We start from the raw sequence: 20738 nt of genomic DNA on the forward strand, positions 1-20738 counted from the left end.
CCTCATCTCCTCCCTGTCCTACTCACCCTGGCTCCCCTGGAGCTGTGAGGATGGCAGTTATTCTCCCGCCTGACACCCAGGGACCACTATTCTGACACTCTCATACATCCCTCCTCATTACAATTAGGAAATTCATTCAACCCTGCCTGAGCATGCGTTGTGCATGCCAATGTTTCATCCCCAAGCAAATGAAAGACTGGACTCTTTCTCCCTCATCCCTATCCCCTCTCTGGCCTCTGCTCTCTGCCTTGTTTTGCTCCAGTCCCACTGACCTCTCTTTCCTCCTTACATAAGGTGGATGCCTCTATGTGTTCTCTGCTCCCTCCCCCTTCTCCCCCTAGGACTCCAATTGCACCACTCAAGGGTCAGTCCAGCTCCATCTCTACCTGCGCCCCTAGCCCTACTTCCTCTCATGCCTCAGCTTTCCCCATACGTGGGGCTTTATCTTATGTGTGTGGGACTCCCTCAAGCTTCAACCTGGTATTCTCCGGACATGTCCCCCTCGCTTCATTCAAATTTCAACCAGATTAGAGGTGATAACATTGAGCAGTGACTGAACCTTAACTTTTGGTAAGGAAGTAACTTAGGGAATTTCAAAATAAAACTTTATTCAGATAGTAATACATAGTGGGAATGATATCTCCAAAAATTAATGTTTTTCAGTGAAGATATAATGGAATCATACTTTATCTAACAAAGATACTGAGTGCTTAATATGTCCTAGAGATAAAAAGATGTAAAAGATATATTTGTGTGCTCAAAAAGTATACTCACAATGGCATGGCTGCTGCAATAGAGGCATGATTTAAGTGGGAGAAAATGGAAAGCAGGGTGCTCTTCTGTCCTAGCTCTATCACGGTACTTACTGGAAGATATTAAAATTGTGTGTTTATGTCCCTGTTTTTCCCTCTAGCTCTAGACTACTGAGGAACCAAACTATGTCTTTGACATCTTTGCTATCTCCAGCACCTAGAAAAATGCTGTACCATGCATATTGTAGTCACTCAGTAAGTGTTGCCTTGAATTATCAGTTCTACCTAGGGCAGGGGGAATATTCATGAGTGTATTTGCAGAGAAGGTAACATCTGAGCTATATCTTAAAGGTGAGTTGGTCTTTTCTATGAAGATAAAGAAATAGAATAACATTTGTAAAGTCATGGGAGATATGAAATAATAAGAGTAATAACAGTTAACATATAATATGCCAAGAGCTATGCTAAGAACCTAAATGTATTGTCATTTTATTGTTACATCAACAAAATGATGTAGGTACAGTTTTTGCAAATTAGGAAAGTGAGGATGCGGTGGCTAAAAAATATGTCCAAGGTGAGTGGGTGAGTGTTGAACAGGGATATGAATCTCAGGGACTCCCATGATTCTCTGACTCCAAAGCCTGTGAACTAGATAACACTATCTATCTACTCTTTCAGAATTGAGCCAGCTCAAGTATCCCCAGCAATACAGCACCTAAAATCACTATTTGTCTCACTACCCCTGAGGGTGGACATCAATCCATCTCTTCTCCTCTTGTGACTCTACCATTTTCATGACACAACTGTGTGTCTCGTCTGCTCTGAGTCTAGCTCATCTTTGCTTCTCTCTGTTATTGTTTCTCTATTTCTACTGCTTTCCACTGATCTCTTCTCTTGCCTCACATTCATGTTCTCCATGAGAGCCCCTCCTTGTGTTAGAGAACCATCTACAATCATCATTTGTTGGTTTGGACTCTGTAGCATCCAACTCCTGTTAACACTCTAAGAATCTCCTTTCTAGGGTATCTCCTACTGTATAGAAATGGGCATGGAACCCACATCCTACACAGTAACCAAGAGCCAGTGTTCTCTCTCCCTGCCCAGCCTGGCTGTGGAGCAAGCATGTCACTCAGCCTAGGACAGTCACACAAGTATAGGGACAGCTGAAGACCAGCCCAACAAAGGAGCAGGAGTGGAGGCAGCAGGCTGAATACTCTACTCTTCTTGCATAGCTTTTGCTGTGCTCCCCACTGCAGACCACCTTGGTTCCCACCTCTTTTCTAAGCCAGGTCCTCCGAGTCCCTCTAGATATCTGAGCCACAGACATCTTTCCAGGAAATAGTCTGTTAAGGTTAAATTAGCCAGAATCATTTTCTATTGCTTGCAAACAGGAATCCAACCAGGACTCAGACACCATGTAGTTTTGGCTCTCAAATCTGAGCTGTCTTTGGCTAAAGCTCTTACATCTGCTGTCTTTGGCTACAGCTCCTATCCATAATATAATCCCTTGAAGCCAGTGTGTCAAGGCCACATAACTGAAAACATGGCTGCTCTGTCAAAGGAGCCACCTGTGGCCTCTGTGTTCAGGAAGGAGCTGGGAGCTGTCACTTGGACTCTGATGGATCCTAAAGCAATCCTCTGGGAGAGATCACATCAGGTTTACGTGCTGAGCAAACTGAGTCAGTGACCAGTGGGAGACTGTAGATGTATGCAAGAAAGGAGACAAGGGTGGAGCAAGGGCTCTGAGGAAACAGGAGTGAGATAGAGGGACTGGTCTTGGAAAATCAGAGGAGTCTCCTTGCCCCTGAGATTGCAAATGTAGGTATGTTTATCGAATGAAAAGTACTTGAAGGAGTTCTTGTAAATAGAGTCTACTTCCTCTGTGAGGTAAGAGCCAAGGTCATCTGGTGACCCTGAGTACAGGGAGTTGTGGGGTGGATTGGAAGAGAGGGTTGAAAGCTTGGAAAACCCACAATGAGAACCGGGAGAGGGGACCTACTGGGGACTGACAGAAGGACACTGAGCGGCACTGAAGCAACTGTTTGTATCCATATTCGTTGATAGAAATTACCCACTCCATGGACACTATTTGAACAAAGACCCTGACAAAGGAGAACAACAAGCTTACCCTGAAACTTTTTCGGTGCAAAACCAGGGACTTGGCAAAATCTAACAAATTTCACAAAACAGAAAAACCTTTAACCTAGCTTTTCAATTTTGCAATTTTGCAGCTTTGGGACTTTTCAGAGTGAACCCCCTTGCCGGCGTGGAAGATGGTAATTATTAGACTAAAAAAAAAAAAAGTTTGAAACAGCAGAAATTTTTTCTTAAGGAATCTGGATTCTGTCTTACTCAGTTCTTTTTGAGGTCAAAAAGTTGGTCCATTTTGTATACAAAAAGGAATTTAAAAAATTTAAACAAGAGACTTTAAGGGTCTTTATAGAAATATTAAGTAGTGATAGCCATATTGGCAAATTTATTCAAAGTGGCCATTATTATTATTGGAGAAAAATGTAAGCACCAAAATGATCCCTGCTGAAATTTAGTTAGACAGTAAAAAGTTCATCTCCAAAATCTGAAGGATAACACAGCTTGGGTGTGGTTATGTTTGATGATTCAGCACACTGAATTAAATCTTAAAATGCCCTGCCTGCTGGTTCTGATAAGCTAATGAACTGATACATAAATTACAGACTGTGTTTTGGATTGCTAGTTAGATTCATGAAATAAAGATGTGCTTCTGACATGTTATAAGAAAATGAACAATTGCTCTGGATCAGTTGGCATGTCCTAAAAGAAGACAGCATCTGGATAAAATTCAACATGTAATTTTAGCTTTTGTCACATTTTGAATAAAAATAGTTGGCTGAAAAACTACCTATTTAAATTATTGAAAGCTGGTGATTACAAATAAGCATCCTGGCTGATAATTAGAGTGGCAGTAGAAATTATTCTGAGTATGAAGAGCTTGGAAAGGATTCCAGAAGTAGTTTTCCCTTAAATCGAGTGGCACAGACAAAAGCAGTTTGCTCTTCAAAAAACGAGTATTCTTAAACTATTGCATTCATTGATGGAGGCTGCACAGACGTGGGTTAATTTACTTAACATTTCAATGGTTTGGGGTTTTCAAACTGTAGCAAAGATGAAGCAAAATAGAGATTAAAATTCATCATTATTCTCTTGTTTTTTCAAACACGAAAGCATCACATCCTTAAAGGACAATTCCCAGCACACAGGTTTTTATTTGAGACACGATAAAGAAACAAAACGACAAACTCTCTTTTTGAAACCTATGATTCAAAACAGCCACTAGAGGACAGTCAAACCACTGGGATGTTGCAAGGCAAGCCCATAGATCAGTAGCTTCAAAAGAAAAGATTTTAAACGCAGCTGATTGTTTAGAGAGAGACAGGGGCAGAGAGACAGAGAACAAAATACCTTCTTGATCACATTAATGTAACGTTAATGAGAAACAACAGTAAAAATGTGGCACAAGCCTGCCAAGATTTTTACTGGCACACATTTCCATAACAGTGTGATGACAAGCGGTGCCTTCTGCCCCATGCCTTGGGGACAAGAGTTGTAGGATGGTGATTCAGCACATATGATGTAATGAGGTCAATTCTCCAACACACTCTGCTGTCAAACACTGCCTCCAAAACAGCAGAAGATCAAGGATACTTACTACCCAAAACACAAATCTCTGGCATCTGCCTAATGGAACACTTGCAGGTAAGCTACATAGTAGGTCATTCACCGTGTGTGTGTTTTTAATATAAGTCATGTTGTTTTAGATTCCAATGCTGGAATTATTACTTTTTTAAAAAAAAATTCCCATGGCTCTACTTAACCCACGCTATTTGTGGGAGGTGAAGAAGAGATGACTCACAAGATTGCTAAAACCTCGTGAAAATGCAGATAAAATGGTGACAGACACTGAAGCACTCAGCTCTTATTCTTTAAAAATCTTCCCAAAAAGAGAATTGGGATAGGAGTGAGGAAAGCACGAAGAAAAATTAATTCTATGCATTATGTAGATTCCCAGACCTTAAAGCTAAAAGGTGTTTTAAGGTCCTTGGCATCTGATATTTTCCATTATTTCCACTCTATAATTTTTCTCTTAGCCATTTTAAAGTAGAAGAATGTGTATACTGTGATGTCACATTCAAGAAGCTTTCCAAATCAGCTACTGCTGAATTACCCATGGAAATGTGGCTATAGATTCAGTCTGCAATTGTCAAAGGAAACTAAAGAATCTTGGAGGCATAAGAGAAATGAATATAGACAGAAGTCAGGGTCAACACATTTTGATTTCCTGAAGCAGAGCTGGGCCAACCAGTATGGGGATTTCCTTGAACATCACCCTGGTTCCTTGGAGGAAAAGGCTCTAGGTACTTTGAGCTGACACAAAGGGAAATAACTACATCCTTGTTCCTTCAGAGTGAGAGACTAATCCTAACTTGTCGACAGCAAAAGGGAGCACGTGTGATACGTAGGTCTCAGATACTTAGACCTCCAACCATTTGTCTGAAATATAGCTGTGATTAATTTATTGAACAATTTGGCTTACATTTTTGTAGGTAATACTTATTTTTCATACGAATGCACTGAAAAACAACTCATTTAGCCTAACATAAGACATTTTATAATGGGTCTTCTGACCAATTTTTATTCAAATCTCCCCTCTAATGATTTATGTGTTCCTGGGTTTGCCTTTCCATCTCATGAACCAGATTCACACAGGGGCAGTAGAATCAGGCATGCCTTAAATATTTGGCTACTTGGGTTCACTGGAGTGATTCTACTTACCACGAGAGACGGGGGAATTTGAATTAGTGATTTCTAAGATTCCTGAACAGCTTTCATACACTGCAGTGGTTTTGAGCACCAAATTTATATATCTGGCTCCACTGCACACCTAGCCTATAACTAGGTAAATTTCAGGACAGATTGTAAAATAAATTAGGCATATACAAAGGTAAATGGTCAGACCTAAAGTGCCTGCAAGTTCGACATTTTTAAGCCTAGTTCAAATATACAGGTTCCTCTCTGAAACCTCCCCAGTCTCACCAGGAGAGAGGTATACCATACAGTTCCTAACTGTATCTTTCAGATAGCCCTGTCTGTCTTATATTATAGTTGCTGTCCATTCCTAAAAAGCAGGGTTGTGTCTCACACATCACTCAATTGTCCAGATTGTCTTGTACATCTGTAATTCAATAAATGTTGATGGGATGAAAGAGATAGCAAGGTAGAAGGTAAAAGAGATGCGACTCACCCAACACATCTCCCTGGGCACTTCCCTTTTAAGGCAATCGAATCTTCCATCCAGAGGCAAGGCCCAGGGCTTCCAGAGATGGCTCTCCACTTTGTTCCCAGGTGTCAGTGCTGCCTCAGGCCATGCCTTCCAGACACAGGAGCTGGTTAGCCTCCTTTGTGAAGGATAGTCAACCGTGAGGTTCTTGAACTGCTGGGCAAGCTTAATTGATATACCTCAAAAGGATGTATTGACTGGGTAGTGTCTCACATAGCATTTCTCACATTGGAGTTGCTCTGTACAAGAGGAAGGAAAGAATGATTATGTGGAAAGACATTAAGCTCTAGTTTCCTGAATATCAACAGAATTTTCAAAATGAAATCTGCCAGACTGCTAGTGTAGGCCACTTGTTGTTCTGCTCTGAGCCCTTCCTGTCCCTTCCATCCTCACACCCAGTGATGCCATTTGAATGAGTCACAAAGCTCGTATAAAGGTTGACTGTTTTGGGAAGAAGTTGGGCTCTTTGTTCTTTAATCTGGTTTGGAGCTGTTTCTACTTATTCACTCCAGGCTCTGCTCTTCTCCCCAAACCTCCTCCAGGTATTGGTGTTTGTGAAATTGTTTGTTCTTTCATTATTTTTAACATGTGCTCCACCAGAAGCCCATAGTACTCCTGCACCAGGAGCTAATGCTGATAGGCAGAGGGTTAAGCTGGTATAACTAAAAGAAAAGAAAAATAATTAAGCCTGATGCCAAAGCAAATACTGAAATAAAATTCTGCATGTTTACTTTTTTTCACAGTTGGGAGAAAAATCTCAAAATTTATTGGGCTCAACTGTTTAACAAAACAGCATTAAAATGTAAAAGTAAGTGTGCGTGTGTTCATATATTAAGTATGATTTTTCCTCCCCCATCCCTCCTTTCTTTTTCAATTTTTCATTTGTTCATTCATTCTTTCATGATAACACATGTAAGCAGATAAAACAAGGGGGATTTTCTTCTTTTGAAGATATGAAAAATGAGAGAAATGGGAAGGGGTCAAATATCCTGCAAAAATGGCAAAAATGTGACTGAATTGTCTTCAGTGGATACTATAATATTCCTAATTTAATATATGGAAACATTTAATATATTTGGCAGTGTCACAATTCTGGCATATCAACCATGTATGTTTTTAATCTTCAATATAATTTCATACGTTTGATTTCATTTCCTTAACTCTGTATGTCAAAATGTAATGGTTTCCCAATAGTAAGATTCTTTGCGAACTTTGTATATACTCTTTATGGTAGCCATATTTTAACTTAATATTTTAGTTAGTCATTTGATTAATAGAAGCAGACACTCCCTCATGGCATCTGTGCCAGCAATGAGTTAGTTGTTCACCAAATGATTTTTCCTTTCTTTTCAAGTACACTTCTTGGTGTCAAGGTATGGCCACTTTTCCAATTGGATGTAGCCTTGTGACTGGTGTTGGTAAATGGGATATGAATAGAATGAACAGTATATGAATAGTCATATACTACTTCCAAGCCTCATATACACTTTCTCTCTTTTTTCCCACTGCACCCATTGAATGGAGAAGTCTAAGGATCAAGAAAAGGCTCTGAATGTGGAGAAAGGGGAACCCTCTTGCACTATTGGTTGGAATGCAAACTGGTGCAGCCACTCTGGAAAATAGTAGGGAGGTTCCTCAGAAAGTTAAAAATAGAACTACCCTACAACCCAGAAATTGCACTACTAGGTATTTACCCAAATGATACAAAAATACAGATTGGAAGGGGTACATGCACCTGGATGTTTATAGCAGCAGCATCAACAATAGCCAAACAATGGAAAGAGCCCAAATGTCCACTGACTGATGAATGGATACAGAAGATATGGTATATATATATATATATATATATATATATATATATATATATGGAATATATATATGGAATATTATATATATGGAATATTATATATATGGAATATTATATATATGGAATATTATATATATGGAATAATCCATATATATATGGAATATTATCCAGCCATCAAAAAGAATGAAACTTTGCCATTTGCAATGATGTAGTTGGAGCTAGAGTGTATCATGTTAAGCAAAATAAGCCAGTCAGAGAAAGACAAATACCATATGATTTCACTCATATGTGGAATTTAAGAAATAAAAACAGATGAACATATGGAAAGGGGGAAAAAGAAAAAGGGAAACAAACCATAAGAGACTTTTAACCATGGAGAACAAACTGAGGGTTGATGGAGGGTCAGTGGGTGGGGCATGGGCTAAATGCATGATGGACATTAAAGAGGACACTTGTCATGTTGAGCACTGGGTACTATATGTAAGTGATGAATCACTAAATTCTATTCCTGAAAACAATATCACACTGTATGTTAACTAATTAGAATTTAAATAAAAATTTAAAGAAAGAAAAGAAAAGGATCTAAAGCCTACATTGCTCTTTGGAGGACACCTGCCTGGTAAAGCCAGCCAGCCAGGCTAAGGTTGTCATATGAGTGACAAATTTTTATTTTGGATTTTCAATCCAAATTCTCAACTTTAAAATTTTGGCATTCTGTGTTGTAACAGTTGGCCTGTCCCCACTAATACAACAGTCTGAGAAAATTGATGAAAGATCTTCATGGATGTGAGCTGGAATGGGAAAATCAAGCTACTGGGAATTGGTGTGAATACAGAGACTTTCTGTTTTCTCTCTCTCTGTGTCATTCACTCATGAAGCACCAGACTAACAAGATAGCCAAGGCAACGATACTGTGAATATTTAATTCAAAAAACATTTAGTAAGCAAAATTATGTGCCAGAAACCAACACGGTCTTCTTTTAGTTAACCACTAGATGGGAGTGGCAAATGGTTCTTATGAAAAGGGTAGAGAGCCAGAAAACAACACAGCTCAATAAGACAATTAACTACAGGCTTCCATAGGGAGAAATAAACCAGGCATGAAGAAATGGGGGAGAAAGGGAAGAGGACACCAGAAGAAGGTAGGAAGCAGAGATTAGAGAGATTCCTTGAAGTATTCCAGAGGATTTTCAGGGGAATCTGAGGTCCTGCCCAGCGATGGGGAGGAAACAGAAACAAGCACCAATCTTGGATCTGATGCCTTCAGCCTTCTATTCACCCTTCCCCATCTTCTCTAATCTTTCCTCATAAATCTTATTTTCTAACCATGTAATTATCATTGCATTCCCTTTTCTCTCTTTTAAAACAGATAGGCTGTTTCTTGGCTTTATATAGGCAATTTCCATTTAGTCTCCTAAACTGTATTCAAGATAAAAGACTAACCAGAAGAAGCACCTCTCCATATTTTCCCAGGCCATGCTCCACAGTTATACCTCATGGAACTCTCCAGGTATCTGGTGGGAATCTTGAAGGGACTGCCACACCAATCAAGCAATAGCAATTCCTGCACCCCTTCCTGCAATGGTGAAGCACAGACCACCATGTAGAGCCCTGGATTTCTATGCAATACTTTTGGTAGGATATGAAAAAAAACAAATCCTGCCTTAATTGTTGTGATTCTCTGTAGTTGGCTGCCACTGAGCAAGGTTGAGCAATCTATTTCTCTGAAGGGAACACCCATTTTTCTGGGAAAATTTAGGCACATTCCTTCCTAGAAGAGAAGGGAAAGACTAAGTGGCCTTTGGCAGAATTTTAAGACCTGTCTAAAAAAATGACATTTCACAATGATGACATGGTGTGGCAGGGAAAATCTTGATTTGACATTGCCCATTGTCTCCAAAAGAGTCACAATACTTTTGCACATAAATCATTTTACCCAAAGATGCTTATTTTGGTAATAGCCTCACTTGTAGAGCCAGGTAAATCAGCCTGTTCAAGGCTTCCCAGGGAATACTGTAGGCTTAGAACTGGTGCTTTTGTTCAGGAAATAACTAGACAGAGGCTGGAATCGTAATGTTATCCCTTTTGAGTCAAAGGGCCTTGAGCAGGCCAGATAATTCTGCCCTCAGCATCTTTATCTGTGAAATGGCAGTAGGGCGCTGGACCTTGACCCCTTCCCCTTAACTCCTGCGATTCTTCTCATTCTCCCCTGGAGGTCAAGGTGGGTTCTCTTTGTGTCCATCCTCACCCTCAGTGGAGAGGGGTCTTTTAGCACAATATTCAGAACTTTCCTGACCTCCCAATCTGAAGTAAATATTCAGTTCTCCACCACATTGCTCTGGTTTATTTTCTCCATAGATTCATCATAACCTGAAATTATCTTTTTTTTTAAGCTTATTTCTTTATTTAAGCTTATTTATTTCTTTATTTCTTTATTCATTTATTTGAGAGAGAGCAAGAGAGAGCACACGCATGTGGGGGAGGGGCACAGAGAAGCTCTTCACTCCCCATCAAGCCCCACGCAGGGCTGATTTCACAACCCTGAGATCATGATCTGAGCTGAAACTAAGAGTCGGACGCTTAACAGACTGAGCCACCCAGGCACCCCTGAAATTATCTTTTTAAAATAATTTGCTGGTTCACTCACTAAGCCTTTGCACTCCCTCATCCATGCACACACATTAGACCATAAACCCCATGTCTGTTTGTTTACCACCATATAGTACAGTACCTAGCACACAACAGTCATTTCATTAAGTAAGTCCAAGATGCACTATGTGAACTGATCGAGATTAGCTTCTGTTGGACTTTATGGATGCTTCCCAAGAATGGGGGATACAATGCAAAGAGAACTCATCAGTGTAGGTCAAAGTAGTACAATGATATAGTCAGCACTGAAGGAGAGGGCAGAGAATGATGTGGGAATGAGGAGGAGACCAAGGGAAGAAGGAACTCCATGAGCTCCTGCTGAGAACAAAGTTGGCAGTGACTGGAAGACAAGTAAGGGGAGCAGTATAGAAACATCTGCACTTTCCTCTGAACTCCGAGGATATTTCTAGTAGATGTGAGTAATCTGGAGTCATTCTCACTGGACTTCTAGCCATTTAGATTCTAATGACATGTTTGTTATAACTGTGATATTTTTTCGTAGTGCTGTTGTAAGGCTTAAAGTGGGCTAATGTATGTAACATCACAGTGTCTCTGTATCCTGTATCCAGTGTATCATGGTACCCTGATACAGAGTAAACATTGGCCTCAACTCCTTCAATCCCTTCTTTCCAAGGCATCTTCAGCATTTTTTTTTTGTCTCTCCTCATTAGTCCCCATCAATATTCAGGCATGCGCTCATAGCTCCTATCTTTTGAATAATCCCTTTGCCCCTGCATCTATCTCTATTTGTCTCTGTTTCTCTGTGTCTCCCTCAAAACTAAGCTTCTGGAGAAAAACAAAAACAAAAACAAACAAACAGACAAACAAAAACTCACCCCACCCTATCACCAATTGACCTACCCAATTTGGTTATGGAAACTGCTCTCACAAAAGGCATAACTCACTTGTCAAAAACGAAGAGCCATTCAGATCCCTTCTCTCCTACTTCTTCACAGCATTCAACATTCTTGAGCACTTGCTTCTTAAATCCCGTTCTCCTGTATTTTTACATTTTTTTTTTATTTTTTATTTTAGTTGGGGGAGGGACAGAGGGATAGAGAAAGAGAGAGATGGGGGGGGGGTGGAATCAAGCAGGCTCCAAGCTCAGCATGGAGCCCAACATGGGGCTCAATCCCGTGACCCTGGGATCATGACCTAAGCCGAAATCAAGAGTTAGATGCCCAACTGACTGAGCCACCCAGGAGCCCCTGGATTTTTTGATGCCACCATCACCAGGTTCCTCTCCTACCAGTCTGGCCACTCCTACTCACTCCCCATTGTTGCCTTTTCCTCTTCCTGATTTTTAAATGTTGAAATTCCTCAACAAGGCTGAAGGTCAGTTTTTGAACTTCTTCTCTGTCTTCATTCTTTAAGTATCCTCATCTGTTCCTATGCTTTAAATCTATCTGTATTACAACTCTCAAATTAATAGCTTCCAGATTTATATCTCAGCTCCAGATCTGTGTATCCAAATGTCTACTTGACATGTCCACTTGGATATCATACAGACATCACAAACTTAACATGCCTAAAACATAACTCTTGCTCTCCCCTCACCCCGGCCCCAACCAACACACTCCTATTCCAATCTTCTTCTTCTTGGCAAATGACACCTCCATTCATCCAGAAAATAGCAAGCCTCTCCCTCAACTGCTGTGGCCAATCCATAACTAAGTCCTGCCAGTCTTCTCTCTAGATTAACTTTTGATTCTATCTCTTTCTTTTCATCTCCATTTCCTTCACTCTGTTCTTTCCTTCTTTTCATCTCTCACCTGAAATGTTTTTTTCTTCCAATTTGCACAATTCCAATTCATTCTTAGAATTCGTATTATATCCTAGAATAATTTAAAAATTAAATTTGATTATATCACTCCTCAGCAAATAGAAATACATTTGTCTTTTCCATGGCCCATTCAGAATAATCTAGCCTTTGCTGCTTCTAAATCTTCATCTCATCTTAGTTTCTTATCCCTTGCCATGCCCTAAGCATATGGTCTTTTCCTACCCTTCCTGTTTGCCAAGATTTTTCCTACCCCTGTACCTATGCACAACCTGTTTCCTCTAGATGGGCTATTTTCCCCATCCCCTTCACCTGCTACTCCTTGTAACTCTTCAGGTTTTCATTCAAATACTCCCTGATCCACCAACCTAAACTAGACCTTCCCCCATTTTTTCCTGAACTCTGTTCTTTTCTTTCATACCATCTAACACAATTTGTAATTATATACCTGTACATGTGATTATCTGTAATATATATCTATAATTATATAAATCACATATTTAATATGTACATGATATATTGTATACAATAATATAATATATATATATATATATCTGATATATATAAATATATATAACATGCAGATACACAGATAGACAGAGATATGTCTATAATTATATAGCTGTGCATGTGATTGTTTCCCCAACTAGACAGCAGGGATTATACATGTTTTCCTTGCTATTGTATATCCCACCCCAGCGCAGTGCCTGTCACAGTATGCATACAATAAATATTTGTTTCATGAAAGAATATCATTACTTAGTAGTAGTAACACAAATATTTATATAGTATAGACCTAAATCCCTTTTCTGAGTCCCTTATAGTCAGAGGTGTTTGGGAATTCAGAAATGCTCTGATTTTTGTGCATATATCACATTATGGAACACTCCTGGCAGGCTCTAGGGCAGCATGTGTAGTCAAACATTAATATTTCCACCGTTCAATGTAAAAATATTTATAATAAGTAGAACTAGTTAAAACTCTAAATAGCTACATCAGGTCAGCTCCAATAATATCATCAATGAAGTTGTAAAAACAAAGTCTGAGTTTTCAGAAGAGTTTGGATTTGGGGAATTGCCCATGAAAGACTGAGGAACTATCTTTGCCATGATATCTGGGTTTCATAGGAAGTGCCCACAGAAGAGCTCACTTTCACCATGTGAAAAAGCACTTGACATTTACTCAGACTGACCCAAAATAAATTCAAACCATTCATGAGGAAATAACTGACTCCGAATGGACTCCAATCACACAGACTTTCCACCATGAAATTCATTGTCACTGACATAACCATCTCCTGGGAGCACTTGAAACTCTACATTTTGCAATTGATTTGGGACAAAAAGATAATTATAAGGAATATTGTCCAAAGCCAGGGTCACTGCTGCCCAAGATGTATTTAACGATAAAAGTTCTGCCTCACCTGTCCTTGCCCCTGCTGCCACTCATGACTTAACAGGACTTCTCTGCTAATAACTTTCCTGAAACTTCCAAGTGTGTTTGTGCTTACATCACAAATGCTTTCACCTTTAAATTCAGTACAAAATTACAGGTTATTGGTTATTCTTTGTAAAGGTTATTTTACTCTAAATTAGTTTGTCTATAAAAGAATTAAGAATTTATGAAAGGCGCGCCTGGGTGGCTCAGTTGATTAAGCGTCTGGCTTCAGCTCAGATCATCATCTCACGGTTTGTGAGTTTGAGCCCCACATCAAGGCTCCATGCTGAAAGTGTGGAGCCTGCTTGGGATTCTCTCTCATTCTTTTTCTCTCTGTCCCTTCCCCACTTGCACTTTCTCTCACTCTCAAAAAATAAATTCTAAAAAAAACATTAAAAAAAGAATTTATGAAAAATTTCTATCAAAACTTAACAACAAACTCATCATTAAAAAGGTCTTATTTAGGGGAGCACCTGCATGGCTCAGTCAGTTAAGCGTCCACCTTCAGCTCAGGTCATGATCTCATGGTTTGTGAGTTCAAGCCCTGTGAGTTCAAGCCCCATATCAGGCTCTGTGCAGATAGCTCAGAGCCTGGAGTCTGCTTCAGTTCTGTGTCTCATTTTCTCTCTGCCCCTCCTCCCAGTTGTGCTCTGTCTCTCAAAAATAAATAAATGTTAAAAAAAAAAAAAACCTTTTTTTTTTTTTTTAAAAAAAGGTCCTATTTAAGAGGAAAAATTCAAGGTGCTTATATTCTGTCAAAAATATGTCTAGGTGCTTGGTGTCCTCTTTTATCTTTTACCACCAGCCTAGGGTGGGGGTAAGTCCTATTCTAAAACAAATATCATGCAAGTTTTTGGATGAGAAATTGAATTTTAAAACACTTGATAGATTATTATAACTTTACTTTTTTTTTTTTAATTTTTTTTTTCAACGTTTATTTATTTTTGGGACAGAGAGAGACAGAGCATGAACGGGGGAGGGGCAGAGAGAGAGGGAGACACAGAATCGGAAACAGGCTCCAGGCTCTGAGCCATCAGCCCAGAGCCCGACACGGGGCTCGAACTCACGGACCGCGAGATCGTGACCTGGCTGAAGTCGGACGCTTAACCGACTGCGCCACCCAGGCGCCCCATATTATAACTTTACTTTTAAAAAATGGAAAAATCATTCTCACTTTTGTACTATTGGCGTGAAACTTTGACAAATAAAGGTATTCATGAGAGCTATTATAACAAAATAAATAGAAAAATAAACAACTTTTCAGGCATTATTAGCTTACTTTAAGCACCCTAAAAATGTAAAAGAACATTAAAATTTGGTCAAATATTCATAGGGGAACAAGAAGCATATCATCAATAACTGGGGTTCCCAGTTAAAATAAGAAAATATTTTATAAGCATCTTTTACTTGATGCCAAAATGTCCATTTTAAAATGTGTTCACTAAATAGACATGGTAATATCACATCTTTTATATAAACTGTCATATGTATAATTTTCCAAAAGGCAACTTTCCAATATGGTAGCATTATTTTTCTTCATTTGCTGTCCATATTTGTAGTTGTAAAACACATGGAAGATGCAACTTAAATATAATTCTAATTTTATCTGAATTCAGAGCCACAAAGATTGTCTCAGAGCTGATGGCTACCAAAAGAGACATCCTAAAATGAGGCAAAAAGCCATTGGCGACATTTTATTCATGCTTAAAGCAGTAGAGACACAGAATTTTGGAGAAACAGGACTTATGCCCCTCTTAAATTAGGACAAGGGGTAAACATGAAAATGCAGTTGAAGTCATTAAAAAAATTTTTTTTCTTAAACAATTTTTTGACTTGGATAAAAGAGACATAACATAAAATTTCTACTTTAACCACGTTTAAGTTTACAGTGCTATAGCTTCAGGACGTTCACATTGTTGTGTAACCCTCACCACCGTCCATCTGCAGAACTTGTTCGTCTTCCTAAACTGACACTCTGTACTCATTAAACACCAGCTCCCCAATCGCCACTCCTCCAGCCCTTGACAACCACCATTCTACTTTCTGTCTCTATGAATCGGACTATCCTAGGTACTTTGCCTAAGTGAAATCATACAATGTCTGTCCTTTTGTGACTGGCTTATTTCACTTAGCATAATGTCCTCAAGGTTCACCCATGTTGTAGAATGTGTCAGAGTTTCTTTCCTTTTTAAGGCTGAATAATATTCCACGTTTGTATAGATTACATTTGTTCATTCATCTGTTGATGGACATTTGCGTTACTTCTGCCTTTTGGCCATTGTGAATTATGCCACCTAAGCTCTTTTTTTAAAACACATAAAATATGGGCTAGAAAAATTTCCCAACAAGATAAAACTGACACTCTGTCTTTAAGAGAAGTCCATTTAGTCAGGGAAGAAACTCCACTTTTTTCAGTGATACTACAATTACCTTTCAAAAGTTAAGCATTGTTTTAGTAGATGAAAAGTAAACGGTCCTCTTAACTACCTTCCCTCCAAATCACGAAGCTCAGTTTTAGAACTTATGTAATATACAGATTGTAAGAAAACACTCTCCTGTTGTTATCAGATTTGTGCCATTGAAAAGTGGCAAGCATTGGCCAAATTCACTAAGTTAGTAACAAGAACAGAGAATAAATCCTCGTCTCCTAATTTTCCAAGGAGTTAAATTTATAACTCTATGAATACATGTAAGCTTCAGAATCACAACAGTCCAAATACTAGGTAGATTCTAGGATGAATTTAGGTCTATCTTAACCACCACATAAGGAGGTTTATCATGAAGACTTCGCCTTATGATCTATTATAATGAAGTTTTGAAAGACAAACTCCCCAAAATTTCTCATAAAAGAGAATAATATGGAAGACACCTTACAGATTATCTTGGGCAATCCCTCATTTTACATCAGGCCAAGAAGCAGTACTTTCCTATCCTTGCCAGTTGCTTTAAATCATTTTAGGAATAAAGAGAGACGAATTAGTAACATGCTGTGTGTTACGAATGTCTTCCTTTTGTGTCTAAAAGTAAGATTCTAGCATAATTTGATGGTTTTCAAGGCAGCATACTAGTGTTTTAATTTCATATTTTCAGGCTGCAGAGCCGGAGTACCATGAATTTGTGTTTCCTTGAAAGAATCCAAACCTTTCATCTCAGAGACTGCTATTAAAGTGGATGTGTTTATCAAAGGCCAAATCTGTTGATAGCTCTCCTGATTGAATGCTTCTTGGAGATGAACTTTTCAAATGGGAGGATCATCACACAGCTCAGTAATACATACAATTACCTTCCCACAAATCTAGCGCTGTTTCTTAGATGAAAATTATACTGCCTTTCTCACATTCGCCTTTCCTCCTAATCACTGTCTTAAGGTTGCCACTCAATGCGATTTCATCGTGAAGGAATAGAGGAATAACTTTGGGGTTTCATAGTAAAAAGAAATCATAATAAAAACTCCACTGTTGCTACTAAATTTGTGCCACTCAAAGGTGACAGCCTTGTCATCTGTTTAAAAATTTTGTGCTCAGTCTCTCAAACAATGTCACATAAAAAGTCAGCTACAGGGGAAAAAAATTCATTTCCCTTTTTGTCGAATAAAGGATTCAATCGTTGTAGTGAAAGCTGAACAGCGATTTCTTGCTTTAAAGGGGAGAAAGTTCTCTCTTTACAATTCTAAACTTAAAAAACCAATAAATTAGGAAAATTATTATCTATAATTGCAAACAAATTCTTTTTTCATATATGGTTTCATTGAGCCTATATGTTACCTTCAGGATCAGGAAAATTATTATCTATAATTGCAAACAAGTTCTTTTTTTTCATACATGGTTTCATTGGGCCTATATGTTACCTTTGGGATCTTGCATGAGCTCATTTCATTGACAGAACATAAATTGTACCCAGAAAACCAAAAGCAGAGGCATCTCAAAAACAGGGTTCTCAGAGCTCCCAGTCCTGCCACACAGGGGAAAGCATAAAGAGTATGAAAATAAATGCTTTTGATACATAGGTAGACATATAGATACATAGATAGATAGGGAGAAATCAGCACTTATTTTCACATTTTTTGTTGTTTCCTTTTCCTTTTTTTCTATTTTTGAATTTTTTTATTTGCGTATAGTGGACACAGTGTCACATTAGTTTCAGATGTACAGCACAGCAATTCAACTTCTCTAGATGTTATGCCATGCTCACTGCAAGTGTAGGTACCATCTCTACCCAATACAGAGACTATATTCTCTGTGCTGTGTCTTTTATTCCCATGTCATATTTATTCCATAACTGGAGGCCCACTTGTTTGCACCCCTTTTGCCCATTCCCCCTATCCTCCTCCCCTGAGAAAGACAAATATCATATGACTTCACTCAGTGGAATCTAAAAAACAAAACACATATTTATAGCAGCACTATCAATAATAGCCAGGTTATGGAAAGAGCCCAAATGTCTATCGACTGATGAATGGATAAAGAAGATGTGATATTGTGAGATATATATATATATATATATATATATATATATACACACACATATATATGTGTGTGTGTGTGTATCTATGTGTATATATTTATATGTGTATATATATGTGTGTGTATGCGTGTGTATATATATATATATATACATATATATATATTTATATATAAACCAACACTCCTCAAGCAACCCTCAGTTTGTTCTCTGTATTTAAGAGTCTCTTATGGTTTGCCACCCTGTTTTTATTTTTGTTTCCCTTATTTTTGTGTGTGTGTGTGTATGTGTGTGTGTGTGTGTGTGTGTATATATATATATATTACGTGGTGATCAAAAAGAATGAAATCTTGCTGTTTGCAGCAACATGGCTGGAACTAGAGTGTATTATGTTAAGTGAAATTAGTCAGTCAGACAAAGACAAATACCATATGACTTCAATCATATGTGGAATTTAAGAAACAAAACAGATGAACATAGGGGAAGGGAAACAAAACTAAGAGAAAACAGAGAAGGAGGCAAACCATAAGAGACTCTTAAAGGTAGAGAACAAATGGAGGGTTGCTGGAGGGGTGTTGGTGGGGGATGGGCATTAAGGAGGGCACTTGCTGAGATGAGCACTGGGTGTTATATGTAAATTCTACTTCTGAAACCATTGTTACACTATATGTTAACTAACTCGGATTTAAATTTAAAAATTTAAAAAATAAAAATAAAATTTAAAAGCAAAAGACAATAACAAAGATAAAAACTAAAAACACATTAATAAACAAATAAAAGCAGAATCAGATCCTATAAATGCAAAGAACAAACTTACGGCTGCCCGTTTCCACATTGTTTCATGCTCTCCCCTGCATATATGGAGAGAGAGAGAACCATATATAGAACATATTCGTGTAAGACACATACAAGCACCTGCCAGGTTGGTATACACAGACACACTTCCCGCTTATCAACTGTGCTTCCCAGAGGCCACACCATTCCATGCTTCCTGCATGGAATCATCTCTATGCTCTTCCATGGAGATGGTTATAACACTGCTTCATGAAAGGTCACTCCTTACTTTACTCGTGCACCCTCTTCTTAATGTTGTCACAGTTATCCAACAATGCATAGTTTAAACAAACAAAAAATAAATAAATAAACAAGCCAGTGAGGCCTGGCAATCCCATTTCCCATTTACGAATTAGATGAAGAAGGCTTTCTTCCTAAGAGTTGGTCTAGAGCAGCCAGCTGGCTTGCATTTTAAAAGGCAGTTTCAGCATGAGCTCTTGTGTTAGCATCTAAGCAGTTTCTTATTTGGCAACATTTCTTGAATATCCACACTAAAGGGAAACAAAGGAAAACCTCAGACATTTCCCTGGATGAACATACATCCTAGTTAGTTTCCTGAGCATTTATTGAGAAGCAGAAACTTTACATATGTGTGTGGACATTACTAAAATAAATCTGAAAGGTAAATATGAAAGGGCGGACCTACGCCGGCCGACTCCATCTTGTTCTGTGTCCTCCACCTTGACCACGCCTCCTCCCCTTGAGTAACTTCTGGATCAAAACACACCCAGCGACCTGCGTAACAGGACTCCGACCCTTCCCCAGCCAATCGGCCGAAGCCACGACCCTTCCCCAGCCAATCGGCTGAGGCCACAGCCATTACCTCACCAACTGCCCCTAGACCCCAATAAAACCTTTGTGCTTTTGAAACTCGCTCTCTCTCCCCGGTATCTCACCGCTGCATCGGTGCAGGTAGGGGATTGAGCTCGAGCTAGCTCGAATAAAGGCTCTTTTGCTTTTGCTGCGGACTCGGCTCCCTGGTGGTCTTTGGGGATCACGAATTCTGGGCATAACAAATATTATCCTGATTTCTCCAATAAAATAAAATTAAATGGAGAAACTGTATATCTTAACAAAACCCAAACTCCAATCAACTATTTCAATGTGTATTGTAATTGCTAACCCCCTTTGTTCCATATACAAACTTAAGGAAGTAACATTTACCTCCATTTCCCAATGAAATACCTTTGCTTGCAATGTTTAAAGTCTGAATGTCCTCTACTAACAAAATTTGAATCACCATTATTTAATTTTCTAGTACGCATCTTGCTCCCACAGGCTGCTAATTCTCTCTTCTGTGCATGATCTCTTTCTCCTAGTAAACTATGGACTCTTCAAGGACAGGAGTGACATTTTATTTCTATGAACACACAGGGACTGGCAGACTATATGATGTTTATTGACGCTTTACTGTATCTTATAAATCACCTCAGTAGAATAATGATAATTATATCATTGCTGTCATTACAGGCCATGCTTTCGTATTTCCAAGAAATATTTCCAATATAAATATTTCCAATATATATATTTCCAATATATAATATTTCCAATATATATATTTCCAATATATAATATTTCCAAGAAAATATAATAGACCTTTCCTCTAATCTTTTTTGGGGAGAAAAGAAAATGAAGCACAAAAACAGAAGGACACAAGTTGGGAAATATTATAGCACACAAAACAGTATTCATATGCCATTACTA

At 38.6% G+C, this 20738-nt stretch overlaps 1 protein-coding gene across 1 annotated transcript in view; it reads right to left on the bottom strand.

The window, feature by feature from the left end:
• Window positions 1-17690, bottom strand: part of SCEL (sciellin) — a 176249-nt gene extending 158559 nt beyond the window's left edge. The window contains exons 1-2 of the mRNA XM_086709977.1: window positions 17587-17690; window positions 6031-6305 (exon numbers count right to left, since the gene is read on the bottom strand). The gene's annotated coding sequence lies outside the window, so the exon portion shown is untranslated. The remainder of the gene's footprint in view (window positions 1-6030; window positions 6306-17586) is intronic.
• Window positions 17691-20738: the final 3048 nt, after the last annotated feature.

The sequence above is a fragment of the Puma concolor genome, chromosome A1 (assembly GCF_028749965.1).
Source record: "Puma concolor isolate L17-30 chromosome A1, mPumCon1.1.hap2, whole genome shotgun sequence".
Lineage (NCBI taxonomy): Eukaryota > Metazoa > Chordata > Mammalia > Carnivora > Felidae > Puma > Puma concolor.